Here is a 24,647-nt window from a genome sequence, read left to right on the forward strand (position 1 = left end):
CTTTGCAAGGTCTTCTGGATTCTCCCTCCCTGAGGGTGCCAGGGAAGGCCAGGCTCGTGCAGGATTGCTCCAGGGGAGCTGTGTGGCAGTCCCAGAATCCACGCTGAGGGGTAGCTAGGAAAGCACCCGCAGTAATGGCTCCCCAAGTCCCCCAGCTCTCCTGTGAGTCACCCAGCCCAGCACAAGCTCTCCTGAGCCCTGCTCTGGTGGCCCTGGAGTGCTGTCGGTCAGCCCTCAATGCGCATGCTCCTCAGACCGTTCCAGTTGTTGTCATGCTTGTGGGCTGCAGATTTCCCCTGTGCTCTGTACAGCTAGTTCCTGTTCAGAAAACGGAAGTGTGTGGCCTGCCCAGCGCAGTGAGCGAGCAGGGAGAGTTGGGGGCTGCAAGGCTCATGCTGAAGCCCCCAGCCTCTGAGGCTGGGACGCTCACTTGTCATCTTCACGTCTCAGTGCCGCCCAGGTGAGTGTGCAGCAGTGCAAGAGCGGGGCCTACATTCTGCTCTAGCACAGCAGTGTCTTTGTAATGCAGGCCACAGGGACATGTGCCAACACATGGGCTCTACCTGCATGCCCAGCATCTTGGCAGGCTGCAGGGAGGGGCAGGGAGACTGTCCTACTCACTCAGGTGGGGAGCAGGTTCCTGGATGCAGCACCTCCAGCCTGGGTTGTCTCTTTGTTGTTTTAAACCAGCCACCAGGGCTGCAGTTCTAGTGGAGGCGGCCACCCCATATTGGCTCTCCACTGATTGCTCCTCTGAGGAAAGGCGCAGAGTTTGCTTGGGCTTCACCCAGGCCCATGGCGTGGCCAAGTGCAGCGGGGAAGGGTCAGTTCCCATTGCACTGGGCAGATGGGGGGGGTGAGGCCTTTAAAGTCTAGAGTCCCCTAGGAACAAGGCCTTGCCCCCTCATCTGCTCCCATTCTCTGCCTTTTGCACACAACAGCTTAGTCTCCTGAGGACTGAAATGCTTTGGTCTAGTTCAAGTCTTGGGCTCAAACCAGGGGTACCAGGATCATAGAACCATAGAAGATTAGGGTTGGAAGAGACCTCAGGAGGTCATCTAGGGGATAATCTTGGCTCAAGCGATCATGAGCTAATTCAGTTCAAACTGAACAGAAGGATTAACAAAAATAAATCTGCAACTAGAGTTTTTGATTTCAAAAGGGCTGACTTTCAAAAATTAAGGAAATTAGTTAGGGAAGTGGATTGGACTGAAGAACTTATGGATCTAAAGGTAGAGGAGGCCTGGGATTACTTTAAATCAAAGCTGCAGAAGCTATCGGAAGCCTGTATCCCAAGAAAGGGGAAAAAATTCATAGGCAGGAGTTTTAGACCAAGCTGGATGAGCAAGCATCTTAGAGAGGTGATTAAGAAGAAGCAGAAAGCATACAGGGAATGGAAGATGGGAGAGATCAGCAAGGAAAGCTACCTAATTGAGGTCAGAACATGTAGGAATAAAGTGAGACAGGCTAAAAGTCGAGTAGAGTTAGACCTTGCAAAGGGAATTAAAACCAATAGTAAAAGGTTTTATAGCCATATAAATAAGAAGAAAACTAAGAAAGAAGAAGTGGGGCCGCTAAACACTGAGGATGGAGTGGAGGTTAAAGATAATCTAGGCATGGTCCAATATCTAAACAAATACTTTGCCTCAGTCTTTAATAAGGCTAAAGAGGATCTTGGGGATAATGGTAGCATGACAAAGGGAATGAGGATATGGAGGTAGATATACATATCTGAGGTAGAAGCGAAACTGAAACAGCTTAATGGGACTAAATTGGGGGGCCCAGATAATCTTCATCCAAGAATATTAAAGGAATTGGCACCTGAAATTGCAAGCCCATTAGCAAGAATTTTTAATGAATCTGTAAACTCAGGAGTAGTACCAAATGATTGGAGAATTGCTAATATAGTTTATTTTTAAGAAAGGAAAATAAGTGATCCGGGTAACTACAGGCCAGTTAGTTTGACATCTGTAGTATGTAAGGTCCTGGAAAAAATTTTTGAAGGAGAAAGTAGTTAAGGACATTGAAGTCAATGGTAAATGGGACAAAATACAACATGCTTTTACAAAAGGTAGATCGTGCCAAACCAACCTAATCTCCTTTTTTGAAAAAGTAACAGATTTTTAGATAAAGGAAATGCAGTGGATCTAATTTACCTAGATTTCAGTAAGGCATTTGATACTGTGCCACATGGGGAATTATTAGTTAAATTGGAGAAGATGGGGATCAATATGAACATCAAAAGTGGATAAGGAATTGGTTAAAGGGGAGCTGCAACGGGTCCTACTGAAAGGCGAACTGTCAGGTTGGAGGGAGGTTACCAGTGGAGTTCCTCAAGGATCAGTTTGGGACCAATCTTATTTAATCTTTTTATTACTGACCTTGGCACAAAAAGTGGGAGTGTGCTAATAAAGTTTGCAGATGATACAAAGCTGGGAGGTATTGGCATTCAGAGAAGGATCGGGATATTATACAGGCGGATCTGGATGACCTTGTAAACTGGAGTAATAGTAATAGGATGAAATTTAATAGTGAGAAGTGTAAGGTTATGCACTTAGGGATTAATAACAAGAATTTTAGTTATAAATTGGGGACGCATCATTAGAAGTATGGAAGAGGAGAAGGACCTTGGAGTATTGGTTGATCATAGGATGATGAGCTGCCAGTGTGATATGGCTGTGAAAAAAGCTAATGAGGTTTTGGCATGCATCAGGAGAGGCATTTCCAGTAGGGATAAGGAGGTATTAGTACCGTTATACAAGGCACTGGTGAGACCTCACCTAGAATACTGTGTGCATAGATTCATAGATACTAAGGTCAGAATGGACCATTCTGATCATCTAGTCCGACCTCCTGCACAGCGCAGGCCACAGAATCTCACCCACCCACTCCTATGAAAAACCTCACCTATGTCTGACCTATTGAAGTCCTCAAATCGTGGTTTAAAGACTTCAAGGAGCAGAGAAGCCTCCCTCAAGTGACCCGGGCCCCATGCTACAGGGGAAGGCAAAAAACCTCCAGTGCCTCTCCAATTTGCCCTGGAGGAAAATTCCTTCCCGACCCCAAATATGGCAATCAGCTAAACCTGAGCATATGGGCAAGATTCACCAGCCAGATACTACAGAAAATTCTTTCCTGGGTAACTCAGATCCATCCATCTAATATCCCATCTCAGGGGATTAGTCCTATTTACCCTGAATATTTAAAGATCAATTACTTACCAAAATCCCATTATCCCATCATACCATCTCCTCCATAAACTTATCGAGTAGAATCTTAAAACCAGATAGATCTTTTGCCCCCACTGCTTCCCTTGGAAGGCTATTCCAAAACTTCACTCCTCTGATGGTTAAAAACCTTCGTCTGATTTCAAGTCTAAACTTCCTGGTGGCCAGTTTATACCCATTTGTTCGTGTCCACATTGGTGCTGAGCTGAAATAATTCCTCTCCCTCTCCTGTATTTATCCCTCTGATTATTTATAGAGAGCAATCATATCTCCCCTCAACCTTCTTTTAGTTAGGCTAAACAAGCCAAGCTCCTTAAGTCTGTCCTTTCATAAGACAAGTTTTCCATTCCTCGGATCATCCTAGTAGCCCTTCTCTGTACTTGCTCCAGTTTGAATTCATCCTTTTTAAACATGGGAGACCAGAACTGCACACAATATTCTAGGTGAGGTCTCACCAGTGCCTTGTATAACGGTACTAATACCTCCTTATCCCTACTGGAAATGCCTCTCCTGATGCATCCCAAAACCTCATTAGCTTTTTTCACAGCCATATCACACTGGCAGCTCATAGTCATCCTATGATCAACCAATACTCCAAGGCCCTTCTCCTCTTCCATTACTTCTAATTGATGCATCCCCAACTTATAACTAAAATTCTTGTTATTAATCCCTAAGTGCATAACCTTACACTTCTCACTATTAAATTTCATCCTATTACTATTACTCCAGTTTACAAGGTCATCCAGATCCGCCTGTATAATATCCCGATCCTTCTCTGAATTGCCAATACCTCCCAGCTTTGTATCTCTGCAAACTTTATTAGCACACTCCCTTTTGTGCCAAGGTCAGTAATAAAAAGATTAAATAAGATGGTCCCAAAACTGATCCTTGAGGAACTCCACTGGTAACCTCCCTCCAACCTGACAGTTCGCCTTTCAGTAGGACCCGTTGCAGTCTCCCCTTTAACCAATTCCTTATCCACCTTTTGATGTTCATATTGATCCCATCTTCTCCAATTAACTAATAATTCCCCATGTGGCACAGTATCAAATGCCTTTACTGAAATCTAGGTAAATTAGATCCACTGCATTCCTTTATCTAAAAAATCTGTTACTTTTTCAAAAAAGGAGATTAGGTTGGTTTGGCACGATCTACCTTTGTAAAGCATGTTGTATTTGTCCCCATTTACCATTGACTTCAATGTCCTTAACTACTTTCTCCTTCAAAAATTTTTTCCAGGACCTTACATACTACAGATGTCAAACTAACTGGCCTGTAGTTACCCGGATCACTTTATTTTCCTTTCTTAAAAATAGGAACTATATTAGCAATTCTCCAATCATTCGGTACTACTCCTGAGTTTACAGATTCATTAAAAATTCTTGCTAATGGGCTTGCAATTTCAGGTGCCAATTCCTTTAATATTCTTGGATGAAGATTATCTGGGCCCCCCAATTTAGTCCCATTAAGCTGTTTCAGTTTCGCTTCTACCTCAGATATGGTAATATCTACCTCCATATCCTCATTCCCATTTGTCATGCTACCATTATCCCCAAGATCCTCTTTAGCCTTATTAAAGACTGAGGCAAAGTATTTGTTTAGATATTGGGCCATGCCTAGATTATCTTTAACCTCCACTCCATCCTCAGTGTTTAGCGGCCCCACTTCTTCTTTCTTAGTTCTTCTTATTTATATGGCTAAAACCTTTTACTATTGGTTTAATTCCCTTTGCAAGGTCTAACTCTACTCGACTTTTAGCCTGTCTCACTTATTCCTACATGTTCTGACCTCAATTAGGTAGCTTTCCTTGCTGATCTCTCCATCTTCCATTCCCTGTATGCTTTCTGCTTCGTCTTAATCACCTCTCTAAGATGCTGCTCATCCAGCTTGGTCTAAAACTCTGCCTATGAATTTTCCCCTTTTGGGATACAGCTTCCGATAGTTCTGCAGCTTTGATTTAAAGTAATCCAGGCCTCCTCTACCTTTAGATCCATAAGTTCTTCAGTCCAATCCACTTCCCTAACTAATTTCCTTAATTTTTGAAAGTCAGCCCTTTTGAAATCAAAAACTCTAGTTGCAGATTTATTTTTGTTAATCCTTCTGTTCAGTTTGAACTGAATTAGCTCATGATCACTTGAGCCAAGATTGTCCCCTACAACCATTTCTTCTATGAGGTCCTCGCTACTCACCAAAATTAAATCTAAAATGGCATCCCCTCTAGTCGGTTCAGCAACTACTTGATGAAGGAATCCATCAGCTATCGCATCTAGGAAAATCTGAGCCCTATTATTATACTAGCACTGGTCCTCCAGTCTATATCTGGGAAGTTAAAGTCTCCCATGATCACGCAGTTTCCATTAGTATTTACTTTTTAAAAACATTAAAAAGGGCTCTATCCATATCCAAATTAGATCCCAGAGGTCTATAGCACACCCCAAGCACTATCGTAGGAGAGGCTTTACTAGTTATCTTCCCCAATGTAATTTTTGCCCACACGGACTCAGTCTTATCCATTGCATCGCTTCTTATTTCTTTACATTCTACCTCATCATTGATATACAATGCTACTCCACCCCCTTTACCTTTGTTTCTGTCTTTCCTAAACAGCACATACCCTTCAATACCTGTAGTCCAGTCATGACTACTATTCCACCATGTTTCTGTTATCCCTATTATATCTGGTTTCACTTCCTGCACCAGTAGCTCTAGTTCCTCCATTTTGTTACCTAGGCTCCTCGCATTGGTGTACAAACATCTTAATTTTTGCTGTTTGGCCTCGCTCACATTTTGTACCCTATTAGGCACAGTCGTTCTACAGCCAGTATAACCTATTAGACTAGTATCCACACCGCCCTCGCTCCTTATATACATTCTCCTACCCACGGCTGTATCCTTTCTTACTTCGTCTTCTTTCCTCTCAATGCTAAAATCTGGCGTGGAGATTACCTGGACATCTCCCAACCATCTCCCCCTAATTCCTAGTTTAAAGCTCTCTTTATCAGTTGTGGCACCTTAGAGACTAACAAATTTATTAGAGCATATAAGCCCCCACCGTTCCTCTGATATTCTTGTTAACTGCTGGAATTAGCCTACCTTGCTTGTCACCATGAAAGGTTTTCCTCCTTTCCCCCCCTGCTGCTGGTGATGGCTTATCTTAAGTGATCACTCTCCTTACAGTGTGTATGATAAACCCATTGTTTCATGTTCTCTGTGTGGTGTGTATATAAATCTCTCCTCTGTTTTTTCCACCAAATGCATCCGATGAAGTGAACTGTAGCTCACGAAAGCTTATGCTCTAATAAATTTGTTAGTCTCTAAGGTGCCACAAGTACTCCTTTTCTTTTTGCGAATACAGACTAACACGGCTGCTACTCTGAAATTTATCAGTTGTGCGAGCCTTGATCCTAGAAGTCTATTTCCTTCCTTACTCAGATGAAGTCCATCCCGAGAGAACTGTCCTCTGTCTGTGAATGCCTCCCAGTGGCCAAACATCCCAAAGCCCTCCTTATAGCACCACTGCCTAAGCCATCTGTTGACAGTCATAATCTTGTCACACCTTTGTTGCCCTTCTCTAGGAACAGGAAGGATCCACTAAAGATCACCTGAGCCTCAATTTCCTTAAGCATCTTCCCCAGCCTAGCATAGTCTCCCTTAATACTTTCCAGCGAGAATCTAGCCGTATCATTTGTTCCCACATGAAGGATAATTAGGGGATTCTTTCCCGCTCCCTTTAGGATCCTTTCAACCTCAGGTCTACATCCCGTATCTTAGCACCCGGAAGACAGCACACCCTTCTATTCTCTGGATCAGCTCTAGTTACAGGCCTGTCTATTCTTCTCAATAAAGACTCCCCTATCACATAGACCTGCCTTTTCCTGGTGACAGTGCTATTCTCCAGTCTCTCCCCTGTTCCCTCTGGCTGCAAGGTCTTTCCATTCCTATTTTCCCTTATAATCCTCTTCAACCCATCCTGTCTCCTCCTGGGGCTCATATTTGGTGTAGTCTCCCTTGACTCTTCTGCTTTTCTTATAGGGCTAGCCTCTCCTCTTTCTTCCTTACCCTTCCACCTTCAACAAGTACCTGCTGAGCCCCTTCTTCCTTTTCCAACTCTGCAAACCTGTTCCTAAGCTCTATTTCTCCTCACTAGCCCATCTTTTCCTCTGCCTGGTTCTTTTAGTCACATGCTTCCACTGACCACTTTCCTCACCCAGTCTCCCCTCAAAATTCCCCAGCCCTGCTTCCATCTGTGAGTCTGAGCTTTTCCTTCAGATACTCATATTTGCTGCTCCTCTGTGATCTGCTCTCAGAACTCCTTTGCTCTCATCTGCTCAACCCCTCCTAAACTCAATGAGACTTTCCACCTGCATCTCCAAACCTCGGATCTTTTCCTCCATGAGCTCTATCAGACGGCATTTCATGCAGAAAAAACTCTTACCAGGTCCCCCCCTCCTGGATCATGTACATACCACAGCTTCCACATCCAGTCATCCTCAATGTGTCTTTCACTACAGGAGTCACTCCCACAGCTGCCTCCGTATCTGTCATCGCCTTCCCACCTAAATCCTGTTAATCTGGGAAACACAAGTCACACCAAAAAGACCACACCCCCTCCAGCGAAAGGAAATCCCAAACAAGCACCACAATACAAACTCCCCTTTCAAACTCCCCTGTTTACAGCTATGTTTGCTAGCTCCTGTGCCCCTGCAGTTGTCTGAAGTTCTGGTCTCCCATGTTTAAAAAAGATGAATTCAAACTGGAGCAAGTACAGAGAAGGGCTACTAGGATGATCCGAGGAATGGAAAACTTGTCTTATGAAAGGAGACTTAAGGAGCTTGGCTTGTTTAGCCTAACTAAAAGAAGGTTGAGGGGAGATATGATTGCTCTCTATAAATATATCAGAGGGATAAACAGGAGAGGGAGAGGAATTATTTCAGCTCAGCACCAATGTGGACACAAGAACAAATGGGTATAAACTGGCCACCAGGAAGTTTAGACTTGAAATTAGACGAAGGTTTCTAACCATCAGAGGAGTGAAGTTTTGGAATAGCCTTCCAAGGGAAGCAGTGGGGGCAAAAGATCTATCTGGTTTTAAGATTCTACTCGATAAGCTTATGGAGGAGATGGTATGATGGGATAATGGGATTTTGGTAAGTAATTGATCTTTAATATTCAGGGTAAATAGGACTAATCCCCTGAGATGGGATATTAGATGGATGAGATCTGAGTTACCCAGGAAAGAATTTTCTGTAGTATCTGGCTGGTGAATCTTGCCCATATGCTCAGGGTTTAGCTGATCGCCATATTTGGGGTCGGGAAGGAATTTTCCTCCAGGGCAGATTGGAGAGGCCCTGGAGGTTTTTTGCCTTCCTCTGTAGCATGGGGCCCGGGTCACTTGAGGGAGGCTTCTCTGCTCCTTGAAATCTTTAAACCACGATTTGAGGACTTCAATAGGTCAGACATAGGTGAGGTTTTTCATAGGAGTGGGTGGGTGAGATTCTGTGGCCTGCGCTGTGCAGGAGGTCGGACTAGATGATCAGAAGGGTCCCTTCTGATCTTAGTATCTATGAATCTAGTCCAACCACCTGCTCAAAGCAGGACCAACACCAACTAAATCACCCCAGCCAGGGCTTTGTCAAGCCGGGCCTTAAAAACCTCTAAGAATGGAGATTTCACCACCTCCCTAAGTAACCCATTCCAGTGCTTCACCACCCTCCTAGTGACATAGTTTTTCCTAATATCCAACCTACATCTATCCTATTGCAATTTGAGACCATTGCTCCTTGTTCTGTCATCTGCCACCATTGAGAACAGCCTAGCTCCATCCTCTTTGGAACACCCCCTTCTGGTAGTTGAAAGCTGCTATCAAATCCCCTCTCACTCTTTTCTTCTGCCGACTAAATAATCCCAGTTCCCTCAACCTCTTTCCCTGTAAATCATGGGCCCCAGCCCCCTAATCATTTTCATTGTCCTCCACTGGACTCTCCAATTTGTCCACACTCTTTCTGTAGTGGGTGATATTTAGTGACCTGCATTATACAGGAGGTTGCTTCTGGCCTTAACTACTATGGAACCCCCCGGAATTCTGCACTGGGGATCCATGTGCCTGGAAATTTAATTGCCTCTGTCAAGGCTAATTCCCCACTCAGGTACTTCGAGTGCAGAAGATGGGGGCCTGCAAGGATCCTAAAAATTAACACTGGCCACTCCAGGCTTGTATTAAACTCCCAAGGTTACAGCTTTTCTCTGACCTTGGATGGGTAGATGCTGCCACCACTCAAGTGCAGAACCCCTTTAAGAATCTAGGAAGGCGCATTTTTTAATTCCTTCCTGAGGGGTACCCTCAAGCCCCACACACACACACACACACACACACACACACACACACACACGAGCTAAGAAAAAGAAAAAGAAAAAAGGAAATTAGCTGTTGCCACCAGCTAATTAAACATGTGCACAAACCTCTTAAGACACAAAAATCCAATTCTATTCTTAAAAAGGGTAAATTTTATTAATAAACAAATGAAAGAAAATACATCTGGGAATTTAGTCTTTCGCTAGATTTAAAAAAAAAACAATTAAGCATTAAGAATAACTTTTCTTGAGGTCCAGCCTAAAGGTTACAAGCAAAACAAAAGCACCTGAGGTAAGCACAGAGGAATCCACATGCCATAAAGAAATAAAAAGAGAAACCTAATCACGTCTTCCTAGACATTTCCTGATCTACTTATATACCTGGGGTTTCAAATGAGTAGTTTCTAGGTATGATACTGAGGATTTTTCATACCTAGCCCAAAACTTCTTACAGCATAGCTCTACTCTGTCCGCCTCTCCCCAGGAGAACAACCACAGACCCAGACCCACCAGGTACAACCAGGTACAACCTCCTGTGGACATTCAGCTCTGTCTTTTGGGACCCAGAGTGGCCCACAACAACAGGGTAGACTTGGAGCAGCATCTCGGTTGCTCTGGGGCAGCACCATCTGGGGGATTTCTTCATTTTTCCTGGGGTCTTGAATACCAATCTGCCCACTTGCTCACATGAATAGGCTTGCTGCTTCAGCAGCTGGGTTATTTTTGGTGGAAAGCCCAATGCCTTGCAGGGTACTCTCTAATACTCTATGAATAACAGGGCTGCAGCCTTGGATCTGGACCCAGAGGTCCTCATCCTCTTCAAACTCTTCCAGGGGTTTCTTGTGAGCCTCAGGGTGACAGCAGTTGCCTGGCACCATGCCTGGAGCACTTCAGTGGGGATGGCCCAATACTACAAGGTGCTACATGTGCCTAACTCCTGCTGAACTCAAGTGGGGGTCAAGCTGTTAAGGTGCCTCAGTTGAGCTGAGAATACCAGATTCCAGATAGATCACTGAAAAATAGAGCAGATTCATCCCAAACTACTGGTTAGCCTATCATTAGATTATACTAAGCCAATAACAAAAGTGAACATCTGTCTCACCACACTGATTAACAAAAAGTCAAAAATGCACATTCCTTAGGCATTCCAGCCCTTGGCTCACCACCCAGACCCTGGACTGTATGATGAGTGGTTACTGAAAACCAATTTAATCAAATATAGGGTCCTTCTAATCCCAAGGGGTCAGCCACTTAGCCAGGTCAATATATAACTCAGATCTTACATAATAATCACGCTGATGCCAATCCTTTTGTAACTAAAAACTAAAGGTTTAATAAGAAAAGAAAAGAAGAGAGATGTGAATGCTTAACTTTTCCATTGACACCTCACATGACATGCTTTGTATATGATTTGTTGCAATTGTCTAACAGTGGTAATATCACTGATATAATGTTACTATTCAACCATACAGCATCACACTGCCCCTGGCAAGATGAGGCCTGCCCTTTCCTTTTGGGAGGATCCTTCCCGTTCTGGGGCTCAGCTCAAAGGGGGATTATTGTTTGGGGACTTAATGCAAAAGACTTTTAGCTTCTATGATTCAGGGCACAATGGGTGGGAAATCCTTCTTTTCTGATCTTATCTGCTGGAGAGGGTTTGGCCCCCAAATAATTTAAAATAATGGCTGCGCCCTGGTTCTGGATCCTCACTGGGGGCTGGAGTCCTTTGGCATAGCCGAGCGTTCCTGAAACTGCAAAGCTTTGAAGCTCTGGGTTTGTCACATGACACACGGAACTCTTCTCTGTTGGGAATGGTGGCGTGAGGGTCCCCCTGTGCATGTGCCAATGCCAGGGGAAAATGTGGGCTGGCAGTGCACATGGTTTATTTGTTCCTGGCCCACTGCCTCCTGGGGCAGTGGAGGGGATTGTCTTTGCACCTCCCTTAGCCAGAGCTGAGCAAGGACCAACGTTGTTTTTCAAAGGAAATTGCATGGGAAGCCTATGTCACTGGAACACAAAGGCTGAGAATTTAAACAAAGGGGTGAGGTTCCCCCAGCAAGGCTGATGCCCTCACATTGCACTTGTTGGATATATCATATCTGGAAAATGGGGCTGTTAATGCTTCTGGGAGGAACCATAATGTTTGAATTTCTTGACTTATGTGTGTTTAAATTCTCTGCTTGGACTCTGCATTAAATGTAGTTTTGAGACTGTCAGGGTTCCCCCCCTACTCTGAACTCTGGGGTACAGATGTAGGCACCCACATGAAAGACCCCCTAATCTTATATTCTACCAGCTTAGGTTAAAACTTCCCCAAGGCACAAATTCCTTTCCTTGTCCTCGGACGGCATTGCTGCCACCACCAAGTGATTTACACAAAAATTCAGGGAAGGGTCACCTGGAATCCCTATCCCCCTGCAAAATATCCACCCAAGCTCCTTCACCCCCTTTCCTGGGGAGGCTTGAGAATAATATACCAACCAGTTGCCTTAGCAATGTGAGCACAGACCAGACCCTTTGTCTTCAGGACACTGAAATCAATCAGGTTCTTAACAAAAAGAACTTTATTTATAAAGAAAAAAAGTAAAAGAATCACACCTGAAAAATCAGGATGGAAGGTAAAAGGGTAATAAAAAGATTTTAAACACAGAGGATTCCCCTCTGGGCTCAGCTTCACAGTTACAAAAACAGGAAAAAAACTACCTCTGTAGCATAGAAAAATTCACAAGTCAAAACAAAAGATAACCTAACATATTTCCTTGCCCTTCTTACAATTTCTGTGGTTTTAGATGGATTATTCCAGGTATATTTTTGGGAGATATTGTACCTGCTTGTCTTCTTCCTCCATCCAGACAGGGAACCACAAAAGAGAACCACAAACAAATCCTTCCCCCTACCCCCAGATTTGAAAGTGTCTTCTTTCCTCATTGGTCCTTCTGGTCAGGTGCCAACTAGGTTATTTGAACTGCTTAACCCCTTAGAGGTAAGGCAAGCCAGTACAGCTGCCAAGGAGGGAGTTTATGCTACTGCATACATAAAGGTTTCTACCCTTCCCCCCATTCATGACAGAGGGGTTCATATTCTCAGAAAAAAAATACCATAATAATAAATTACTAATACATTTACATTACTTAGAAAAACATATTGGAGCATTTAATTACAGAAAGAAACACAAGAAAGCCAGAACATTCAAACCACTTTAACTCTGCCCCGTAGCTCATCTAGGTTCCATAGTGATGACCTACCCGCAGATGTGGCTACAACATAGATGAACAGGAGGGTTTATAAGTCTCTCACAGGAACTGTAGGGAACAGGGTGGACTCTGCTTCCACCTCGCTTGCCCACAGCGCTGGAAGATTTCATCTGGATGTAGGTGCGCAACTTTTGGTTCCAAAGTTTGAAAACTGCAGCCTCAGTTCTGCACTACCTTGGCACAGAATCAGTGCCAGTTGTGGTGTGACCCTCCCACCCAGTCCAGCTCCAGTGTGACTCCACTGCAGCCCATGCAGTGAGCCCTTTAATTCTACCATACAGGTAGCACCTCCTCCTGTCCTCAGCCTAGTCAGTGTTGTCAGACTGTCCTGAGTGACGGCAAGTCACAGTAAGACTCTCCCTTGGCACTGTAGTCTGTACTGATACTTATTATCTGGTCTGTTTCAGGCTGGGACAGAGAGAGCCAAAGCCTGGAAGAAGTGACCCGCTGCACAGAGCTGTGGGGGACTGGTGCCAGGCTGGCTTAACACAGGAAAACTACGACTGGGCCCAGATGCCCACAGGCAGTGACCCTGAACACCCCTTCCCATGGAACAGACCCACTGAAGTTCTGCAGGGAGGAGCTGGTGGAGTGAAAGATGCTGCACCAGAAGAAGTTGTGGGCTGCTACAGCCCTGTGCATGGTGCCTGTCCTGTGGCAGGTTTATCAGTCCTTGTACCTGGGGCATTCGGCCTCTTCCTGGAGCCTTGGAAACATACTAGGGCCTGTGTCTGTCTCAGAGGCCAAGTCCTGTGGCTGTGCCAGCTGTATGTGGAGCTCAGCAGCTCAGCCTGGTTACGAACGGTATGACTCAGCGATAAATCCCCTGCTGACGGTGCACACCTCCAAGATCGTCCCAGACGTTCTGTCGTGGTGGCTGGTGAGTTACAGAGTCACAGCAATTAAACCAATACAGGCACCTCCTACAGTAACTGTTGGCAGCAGAGCCCATCCTTGGGCTCCTCAGAGCATTGTGGCAAGGGCAAGCAGAGGAACTGGGGCATGGCATCATGGCACGGGTGAGTAGCCAACAAAGGGATGCTCTGAGCGCCAAGGGCTGGCTCCTTTGCAGGACTGGTCCCAGGAGACAGGCTGTAGCAGCTGACAAGGCCAGCAGAGACTCATAGGGGTGGGTGCCTGCCTCTGCTGCCATGCTCCCTGGTTGGGGGGCGTAGGGCCAGGGCCAGGGGCTTTCACATTCCTCAAGCAGCTGCCCATGCAGAGATCCTGTTCTGTGTTCCTGTCACCACACATGGATCCCTCTGGGAGGAGGAGGTTGGGGTAGAAAAGGGCAGCCACCAGCACACCTACCAGCCGGTTTGCAGCACAAACTGCTCAGCTGGCCCCTCCCAAGTCCCTGCTGGTTGCATCTGTCCACTGCGTGCAGCTCCCTGTACAGCTGTGCTTAGCTCAGCCAGGAGCAATTTTGGGGGCCCAGTGCACGCACAGAGAGTGGGAGCTGCAGGGAGCAGCAAGGGGCCCATGAGCTGAGCTAGCTCACACAGAGTCACCCAAGGGAAGGCCAGGCTGTTTGGAGCGTTCCCAGAAGGTCACAGTCGAGGGAACCCATCGGCATTAACTTGGCCTGTTAGCTCCGCTGGCCTGCTCTGCATCAGGATGGGACTGTGTGTTAGCTACCTCATGGCGCCACAAGATCAGTGCTACACCCCCAGGTTTGGAGCAGTCTCTTGGAGGAACCCCTTGATGTGCCAGACCCCCAGGGGTTCTCACTCTTCCCTCAGGGTAGGACACCTGGCCTCACTGCCTCCTAAGATTGAACCTCTGTGAGCTCTGTTCAGCGAGTCCAACTGAGAGGGACTCCTGGGAGAGACTTGTCTGCTCTGCAGGGATTAAGTGCACCTCACACAGTATTAGAGGGACACTCAACAGTGTTTCAAACCCGTTGGGTTTATTAGTCCCCTGGCATATTAGCGTGGGAAGTCTTAGGTTAGCACAGAGAAGTGAAGCTTAGCAGAGTCCAGTTTGCTCAGCCCAGAGCCCCAGCCATGCGTAGTGAACCCTATTTCAGGCTCTGTCTCTCTCTCAATTTCACCTTCTGTGTCAGTTCCCAGGTGAGAGAATTCCCAGCTTCCTCCAGAGCCCCCCGGCCCCCCTTCCAGTCTTGTGTGCTTAAACTGGGCTTCCCAGCCCGACTTTCCTGCCGAGAGGCAGCGAAATCCATGAGGCACTGGAGCTTGCATTGTTTTTCTGGCCCCGTTGTTGAATTTCTGGCCCCTGGGGTGAATTTCAACCAGTTCCTCAATGACTCTTCAGTCCACCCAGACAGGGATGGTGGCACACAGACCATAGGCACCGACTCTGGAGGTGCTCTGGAGCTAGAGCATCCACGGGGGAAAATGGTGGGTGGGTGCTGAGCATGCACTGGCAGCCCCCTTATCAGATCCTCCCCATGCCCCAGCACCTCCCCCTCCCTCCTCGTGCCTCCCACCCACCATGATCAGCTGTTTCTCAGGGAGGCTGAAAGGGGGAGGAGCGAGAATGTGGCAAGTTAGGGGGAGGCGGTGGAACTGGGCAGGAAGAGGTAGGGTGGGGGTGGAGTGTGGGTGAAATGAGGTGGGGCAGGGGTGGGGCCTTGGGGGAAGGAGTAAAGTGGGGGCAGGGCCAGGGCAGACCCGGGAGTCGAGCACTTTGGAAAGTCGGCACCTGTGTCCCTTAGTCTGCCCTGAGAGCAAACTTAATCCTTGTACACTACTGGGTAGCCATGCAATGTGTCAGGGAAACTGAGGCAAGCACCAGAGTCATACATATTATTAAAAAATTCCCAACTTCATTCCACCAACACACCTAGTGGAGATGCACTCATGTGGCCAGCAGAGCTCCGCTGGCAAGGAGCTTGGGGCAAGCCCTGCGCAAAATTGCGCAGGTAGGGTGGGGAGGACTGCCCCAGCCATTCCACTGCAAAAAGAGGGTGTAGAAGAGCCATTCCACTGCAAAAGAGACAGGAGCTGGGGCATGCTGTGTGCCCCCTGAGCACAGCTGGGTTGGGCTCACAGCCTTTCTGGCCCTTGCAGAGAAGGCATTGCCTGCCCTAGCCCAGCCCACAGGCCCTGCCAACCTGCCGGGCATTGGGCTCGGCGGCACCACGGACATGCCATAGCTTTGTTCTTGTTCCTTTAGAAGCTGCAGGGCTCACAGAGCAGTGCCCAGCTCCAGGGAATAATCCAGCAAATGTTTGACATTCTCCCATCCCCAACCATGGATGCTCAGCCCATCTCCCGCTGTAGGATGTGTGCGGTGGTGGGGAACTCGGGGCGCCTGAGGGGCTCCCACCACGGGCAAGAGATCGACTCCCACCACTGGATTCTGAGGTAAGTGGGACAGAGCCGGCTCACCCCCTGTTCTTCTGCCGCCCCTCTAATGGGCCCAGCCCCCTGCAGCCGCTCTGGTTGAGCAGAGTAAATCTCGCCCATAGGCCTGGGGTGGAGCCCCAGCAAAGGCGTAGACGAACCCGGGAGCACCTCACGGTGCTGTTCCCTCCCAACAAGCCATGAGGAGGCTCCCGCAACTGCAGCCAGGCTGCTGAGGGCCCAACGGCCCTTGGGCCACCGGGTCATTGGGCGGGAAGGAGTTCCCAGGTCGTGTAGGAGGCACTCTCTGGAATCTGTATCACCATCTCCCATGTCTTCCCTCCAGCGCCATGTTCCAGCTCACCTGGGAGCTGCTGGAGGAGAGCGGGGCACAGCTCTGGGGCTACATCTGAACTTAAAAAACCAGCCAGCTTGGGCTAGCAGCCCCATTGAGCACCAGCCACGACGACAGACAGCTCCAGCTCTGAGCCACTTAGCCCCCCAATTCCCTGCTGGCCAGGATGGCTCCCTTGCCCCAGCCCATCCTCCCAGCCATTGTAATACCCATACTCCATCCTTCCCTCCCAGCTAGGGCAGGCCCTGAGCCCCCAGCCAGACAGAGTGAGCCCCAAGCCCCATCCCCCACCCCACCAGCGGCCAGGGCGGGCCCCGGCCCCCAGCCGGCCAGGGCGGGCCCCAAGCCCCATCCCCCACCCAGCTGGCCAGGTGGGCCCTGAGCCCCAACCGCACCCAGCTGGCCAGGGTGGGTCCTGAGCCCCATTTCCTCCTGTTGGCCAGGGCAGGGCCCAAGACCCATCCGTACCCAGCTGGCCAGGGTGGGTCCCGAGCCCCATCTCTCATCCAGCTGGCTAGGGCAGGCCCCTCAGGGTTCCCTCTAATTTTCCACCCAGGTGCGGAATGAATTTCTTATGTGCACCAATATGGAGGTGATGGTGACACAGCACCTCCTACTGGTGCACATAACAAAATTCATGTGGTGGGGTGGGGCCGAGGGTTTCGGAGTGTGCGAGGGGGCTCAGGGCTGTGGCAGAGGTTTGGGGCACAGGGAGGGTGAGGGCTTTGGCTAGGGGTGCAAGCTCTGGGATAGGGCCAGGGATGAGGGGCTCAGGGCTGGGGCAGATGGTTGGGTGGGGGGTGAGGCTGCCCCAGGGCTGCGACGGAGAGAGAGAACTCCCTGCAGCAGCACCTGGGCTTGGGGAGAGGCACGCCTCTTCCCGCCGCAGCAGCTCTGGCCGCGGCTGGGTTGGGACCGTGAGAGAGGCACCTGTCCCACAGCCAAGGCAGGTCCAGGCCAGGATGGGTTGGGGCTGGGGGAGGGACATGTCTCCCCCGACCACAACAGGTCCATGGCTGGGCTGGGTTGGGTTGGGTCCGGGGTTGGGGGAGAGGAACCTTTCCCTCTCGCAGCCTTGAGCACCTGTGCAGTGCTTAATAGGCTTTTGCATGGTCGCATGGCCATGCAGCTTAGAGGGAACTTAGGCCCCGATCCCCATCCCCCACCCAGCTGGCCAGGGCGAGCCCCATTCCCTCCTGCTGGCCAGGAAGGGCCCCCTGGGAGGCAGGGAGTGCCCAGCATGTCTGGGCCAGGCATGTTACAGTAGACTCAGCTGTGCTCTCTCCTCATGCCCCCAGGATGAACAGGGCGCTGACTGCTGGGTTCGAGGAGGATGTCGGCACAAGGACAACGCACCGCTTTATGTACCCAGAGAGTGCTGTGGACCTCCAGCTGGTGTCCACCTGGTGCTGGTTCCCTTTAAAGCACTGGACCTAAAATGGGTGACCAGTGCCTTCTCCACAGGGAAAGTGCGCTAGTGAGCATGGGGCCTGATCTGCCGAGGGGGAGGGGGATCCCCTGAGGGCAGTGTCCTAGGCAGGAGGCTCATTTGCCCCTGGTGAAGGCTAAGTAGTCTCTGGGGTCTGAGGCCTGAGGTGGCTCTGGGGGTGTTGGCTCATCCCATGGGGCAGTGGGCTCCAGTGTGCCCACAGCACAAATCTCCACACGAGATGGGGCTTAGGTGGTGCCCAAGCTCCATTGACTTGTGGAAGCTGATTCACCCCTATGTCCAAGGAGAGCGGACTCAGGAGGCCCACCAGAAGGATGACCCCACCCTAGGATGAGGGATGGAGAGTCCCCAGGACATTGGCGCTGCCCCTTCCCCCAGGATGGGGGCTTTGCTCGGGAAGCTAGATTGCTCCTGCCTCGTCCCTTGTGGGGACTCAGTGGCTCCCTTGGAGGTTGATGGACTCAGGAGCTCCTCCCCCTCAGGCTGGGGCGCATGCCGGACATGATGTTCGACTTGGCTCACTAAACCCAGAGGGTGGCGAAGGACAGGGCAAACTTGAAGCTGGTTAGAGAGGGTGAGAACATTTGTACAAGACCTCGGGGAAGGGACACATTCTCATGGCTGATGACTCTAGCACTGGTGTCAGACACGCGCCACAGCACCCAGGGGCTGGATCGGTGGCTTAACAGCATTGTGCTGAAAGGCTTCCTGGCTCCTGAGCTGAGGTCAGTGCATGGTGCCAAGGAAACAGCAGCTCCAGCAGACGCACGATGAGGAGGCAGCCACTCAGCTCCCGAGAAGTGTCTGCGCAGGCATTAGTCTCATCCTGGTGGATTGTAGAAGTCATGGGTGAGGCCAGAAGAAGCCAGGCATATGGTACGGAGGACACCACTTTCCACTGACCACGCTTCCTCTTCCTTTGTAGCACGTACACAAGAGTCAAACAGTTCATTAAAGCTGACAAAAGCAAGGTAAGGACTGGCTGGGGACACAGCCAGCACCAGCCACCTCATGTTCTGGACATTTGCTTCCCGAGTCTGGGTAGAGGATGGCCAGGTCTGTGGGGAGAACGGTTATCGGAGGCCCTTACCATTACATCGCCAGACATTTACAGTTTCCTAACACTGCTTAATGGCGGGGGTGTCTAAGAATTTCCATAAACCTTTGATCAAGTGGCCAAGGACTAACCATGGAACCCGCTTGCATGGGAGGCTGGAGCCACAAAGTCTGTACGTTAGAGTCTTGGCACAGGTGCTTGTCAAGTGGCTTCCAGCATGTTAAAGGCCTGATGGCCAGTTGTGCTCTGGGATCCCTGAGACACACCAGGGATTCAGTCATTGAGGCAACAAACCCATCCGGCTCACAGAGCGGGTGTTCCTCAGAACCGGCTGCAGGAGCACTCCATCTTTCCTGGCTAGCCAGTGCAGAGCTCCAAGCTCCTGATGCTGCTCGGAAACAGCAAAGGGCATGAGAGCTCTGCCAGAGCCTCCTGGCCAGCCAAGCGTAGCATTCCCAGGCCTTGGCCGTTTCCGGCAGCAGCTGGTTACAGTGTCCCAAAAGGCTCAGGAGTGGGCTGCCCTTGTGGTGCGTGTTCTCCTGCTGTACACGAGGTGGTCAGCACTGCCCACAGTGCGCTAAGACCCAATATGGGCCATTCGTCTCAGAGCAGACTAGCTCCCATCAGGGCAGGAGCGCTATTGGATTAAACTCACGCTTTCTAGGTACTAATCTCTGCCCCATCAGCGAGTGCCCAGACCTGTGCACACGATCCCAAGATGGGCTCTCACTGAGATATTCTCTAGCCCTTCCAGGACAGTGACACCCACTGAAGTGTCAGCGGTGAGCTGGGGCTGGGTTTGCACCTTCCGGGCATGGCCTCTTAGTATTGGGTAGGATGATGACAGAATCTCATAGCATTGGCCCTGTTCTGTTCTCCTCCTCTCAGGTGCTAATCTTGAACCCCTGCCTTTCTCAAATACATCCATGACAAGTGGACACAGCACCATGGGAGGTATCATCCACGGGCTTCACAGCATGCTTTTTGCCCTTGCACACCTGTGATCAGGTAAGTGTCCGAGTGGGTGGGGCCAATGCCCTTGGCCTGTGATGAGGCAGGAAAGGTTGGAGACAGATGTTGTCCAGATGCTATGATCAGAGGAGTCTGGAGCAGATGCCAGGTTCAGCCTCCATGCTGAGACCATAGGTAGCCAGCTCACACACCACCCTTGCTGCAGCTGGCTGCTCGTAGGCCTCCTTGGTGCCCTGCTCGCCTCTGCCGCAAACTGCAGCATGGTACCTGGGCAGCTCAATGCAGTACCTGGGCAGCTCAACATGGTACCTGGGTGTAGGACCATAAGAGCGGCCATACTGGGTCAGATCAAAGGTCCATCTAGCCCAGGATCCTGTCTTCCAACAGGGGCCGATGCCAGGTGCCTCAGAGGGAATGAACAGAACAGGTAATCCTCAAGTGATCCATCCCCTGTCACCCATTCCCAGCTTCTGGCAAACAGAGGCTAGGGACACCATCCCGGTCCATGTAGAGGCATTATGATATTTTCTATCCCTTTCCTAATGATCTCCCAAGATTCTATTTGCTTTTTGCTGCGGCCGCATTTGGAGCAGATGTTTTCAGAGAAACTATCCACAAGACCCCAAGATCTCTTTCTCGAGTGGTAACAGCTAATTTAGACCCCATCATTTATATGTAGAGTTGGGATTATGTTTTCCAATGTGCATTACTTTGCATTATCAACACTGAATTTCATCTGCCATTTTGTTTCCCAGTCACCCAGTTGTTGTGAGGTCCCTTTTTTAACTGTTCACAATCAGTTTGGGACTTAACGATATTGAGTAATTTTGTATAGTCTACAAATTTTGCCACCTCACTGTTTACCCCTTTTCCCAGATCATTTATGAATATGTGGAACAGCCCAGCTCCCAGTGCAGACCCCTGGGGGACACCACTATTTACCTCTTTCCATTCTGAAAACTCACCATTTAGCCCTATCCTTTGTTTCCTGTCTTTTAACCGGTTACTGATCCAGAAGAGGAGCTTACCTTTTATCAGCAGTGTAGCATGGCACCGGGGCGGCTCAACGTGGTCCGGGGGAGCTTAGCATGGTCCCCAGGGCAGCTCAGCATGCCCTTTACTGCGACCTAATACCTTTGCGCCTTTTTTTTTAATAATTTTTTAATTTTGGGAGGCATTTCTTGTTGTTTCGTTTTAGCCATTAAAATGTTGTTTATTTCTTTTTATTACATGTACATAATAAAATACCACAAATTAACTCTCTCTCAGTCCCTCCCCCCACCCTCACCGGGGCATTTGGGTAGGTGGGATCCAGCCCTCAGAGTGGGAGACGCGGGGGTTGCAGACTGAGCCTGGCCTGCACTCACTCGCCAGTGGCAGCTCCTAGCCTGCAGGGTGGAGTCTTGCCCCAGGCATTGTGCTTGGGTGCCCAGTGTTGCAATGCCACTCAGGTTTGGCTTGGCCATCTGCCAGGCAGAATGGGAGCCCCAAGAGCTGCAGCTGTATGGTGTGTGTGTGTGGGGGGGAATGTTTCATTTTATGTGGTGGGGGCGAGGGGTTCATGTTATTTTGCAACTGCAAAACCCTGGGGCTTTGCTGACCTCACCTGCTTTGCATGCAGGTGTCAGTGTTTGGTTTACGGTGCGGACAGCAGTGGGAACTGGCACCACTACTGGGAAGAGAACCGTTACCCTGGAGCCTTCCGCAGGACGGCGTGCACAACGCGGACTTTGAGCTCGCCCTCATCAAGAAACTGGCAGCCGAAGGCAAAATCTCCTTTTATAACTAGCTAAGGGGGCTCTGCTGCCTACGCCAACCCCCAGCCAGGGGGCACTTCCTCCTGCGGGTGCGCCGCTCTCCACACCCAGCCCCACTGCCTCAGGGGGAGGGACTGTTCGGGGTTGCAGCAGAACCAATTACGCTTCAAAGCTATATACTGACCATGCTGCCCCATTCCTCTTGCTTTTCTTCCCTGAGAGGGGACGCTCTGGAGGGGGGTGTCTAGCTATCCCGCTCGCCGGCCCCGCTCTGTCGTCACTCAGCAATGGCTTTACCCTCTCAACACCCCAGCAGGTTGGGAAGGGGCAAGATTCCCATTGGCCAGCTGGGGAACCAGGGCTCAGGGACTTGCCCAGAGTTGCCCAGGATGGCTATGGCGGAGCAGGGGCGTTGCAGTGCAGTTCAGGGTGTTGCTGAACCCTGCACGGCCGCACATTGCTGCAGCTTTTCGGGGCACCTGTGACCTGCTTGCTGGTTACTCTGAACATGAATGAGAGAAGAGAAGCTGAAGAGCCATTCACAGGGGGGCATAGGGTTTTACAGGGAGCCCCTGGGTCAGCTGTGTGCATAGTCATCCACTAAAAGGAAGGCATGCAAGGTCTTTTACCGAGAGCAGTACCCCCTTGGGCATCAGCACTGTGTCATGTATGGCTGGGTAATATTTAAGGCATAATGTAACCATATTGGAAATTAGCATCTTAAAGCCTTGAAGTGAAAGCAGGACTCCAGGAGGTGACACCTCAGACAAAGTCCTTTCAGGCGGGGGCGGGGTGTGTGTGTGATCGACTGCTCCCTGTCTGGCATTTGGCCGTTGAATACTGTGTGCCTCACAAAGTGGTGCCTATTTGCCTACTAAGCCAGATGCCAATTAAGAGACCGCAAAATCTACAAGATTATCCAGAGTAAAACCAGCAGCAGCATGGGGGTGGGGGTTGGGGGAGCTGCTTAAGGCCAGTGGATTTTTTGGTCTATTGGGAGGTGCAGACACATGGCTACGATTTGATACTTGACACCATGCAAGGCACTGCATTGAGCCGTGTGGACTGGAAATCCATCAACCTCATGAAGAAACTTGCACAAGTACAGACAGACATCATCTTCCTTTCCAAATGCAAACGGATGGACATCATACCAAATGGACTGAAGGTGAAAAATCCATTGCTATCTACATACTGCACAGACCACATTGAGAGATTATGCCATACACTATCAAAGAAACTGAGGAACCACCTGATCAGCATCCTATACAGCAAACAGGAAAACATCAAAAAGAGCTCTCCAACCTGGAGACTCATAAATAACCAACCTTCCATATAAACGGACTTTACTAAAATAAGACAGGAGATCTACATTACACACTTCACCTCTCTACAAAGGAAAAAGGACTATAAGCTGTCTAAAATCCTACCTGCCACATGGAGCCACAACAGTGGTACACCTAACTCACCCAGCAATATTGTCAATCTATCCAGCTACACACTCAGCCTGGCAGAAGAGTCTGTCCTATCTCGGGGACTCTCTTTTTGCCCCACCACCCCCACAAACATAATACAGTTCTGCGGTGATCTGGAAGCCTACTTTCGCCATCTCCAACTCGAAGAATACTTTGAAGATAACACTGAACAGCACACTGATACACAGATACCCTCCCACCAACAGCACAAGAAGAACTCCACATGGACTCCTCCTGAGGGTCGAAATGACAGTCTGGACCTATACACAGAATGCTTCCGCTGACGTGCACAGGCAGAAATTGTGGAAAAACAACATTGCTTGCCTCATAACCTAAGTCGTGCAGAACGCAATGCCATCCACAACCTCAGAAACAACCCTGACATTATAATCAAAGAGGCTGATAAAGGAGGTACTGTCGTCATCATGAACAGGTCTGACTACCAAAAGGAGGCTGCCAGACAACTCTCCAATACCAAATTCTATAGACCACTTTCCTCAGATCCTATTGAGGAATACACTAAGAAACTGAACCATCTACTCAGGACACACCCTACACCAACACAGGAACAAATCAACATACCCTTAGAGCCCTGACTGGGGCTATTCTATCTACTACCCAAGATCCACAAACCCGGAAATCCTGAACGCCCCATCATCTCAGGCATTGGCACTCTCACTGAAGGACTGTTCGGAGATGTGGACCCTCTACTCAGACCGTACACCACCAGCACTTCCAGCTATCTCTGTGACACCATTGATTTCCTGAGAAAACTACAATGCATTGGTGATCTTCCAGAAAACACCATCCTAGCCCCCACGGACGTAGAGGCTCTCTACACAAACATCCCACACACAGATGGAATACAAGCTGTCAGGAATAGTATCCCTGATGATGCCACAGCACAACTGGTTGCTGAGCTCTGTGACTTTATCCTCACGCACAATTATTTCAAATTTGGAGGGGAGGGATAGCTCAGTGGTTTGAGCATTGGCCTACTAAATCCAGGGTTGTGAGTTCAATCCTAGAGGGGGCCATTTAGGGATCTAGGACAAAAATGGCTACGATCCTTCACCAGATACGTGTCTCATGAAGAAGTCTTACAGCCAGGCCCAGATCAACGACACTGGAAGGCCTTTAGGTGAGCATCGCTCCATAAAACAGGATTGTAACTAGTTAAGTAACCCTAGGTCCAGATAGGGCTGTCAATTAATTGCAGTTAACTCAAGCGATTAACACAAAACACATTAACTAGGGACTATTTAGAAAAGCTGGACGTGCACAAGTCCATGGGGCCGGACGAATTGCATCCGAGAGTGCTGAGGGAATTGGCGGCTGTGATTGCAGAGCCCTTGACCATTATCTTTGAAAACTCGTGGCGAACGGGGGAAGTCCCGGATGACTGGAAAAAGGCTAATGTAGTGCCCATCTTTAAAAAAGG

At 49.2% G+C, this 24,647-nt stretch overlaps 1 pseudogene; it reads left to right on the forward strand.

Moving 5' to 3' along the window:
* The first annotated feature begins 297 nt into the window (after positions 1 to 297).
* LOC119841940 lies at positions 298 to 23,190 on the forward strand (annotated as a pseudogene).
* The last annotated feature ends 1,457 nt before the right edge of the window (positions 23,191 to 24,647 follow it).

Source organism: Dermochelys coriacea, chromosome 13, assembly GCF_009764565.3.
Source record: "Dermochelys coriacea isolate rDerCor1 chromosome 13, rDerCor1.pri.v4, whole genome shotgun sequence".
NCBI lineage: Eukaryota > Metazoa > Chordata > Testudines > Dermochelyidae > Dermochelys > Dermochelys coriacea.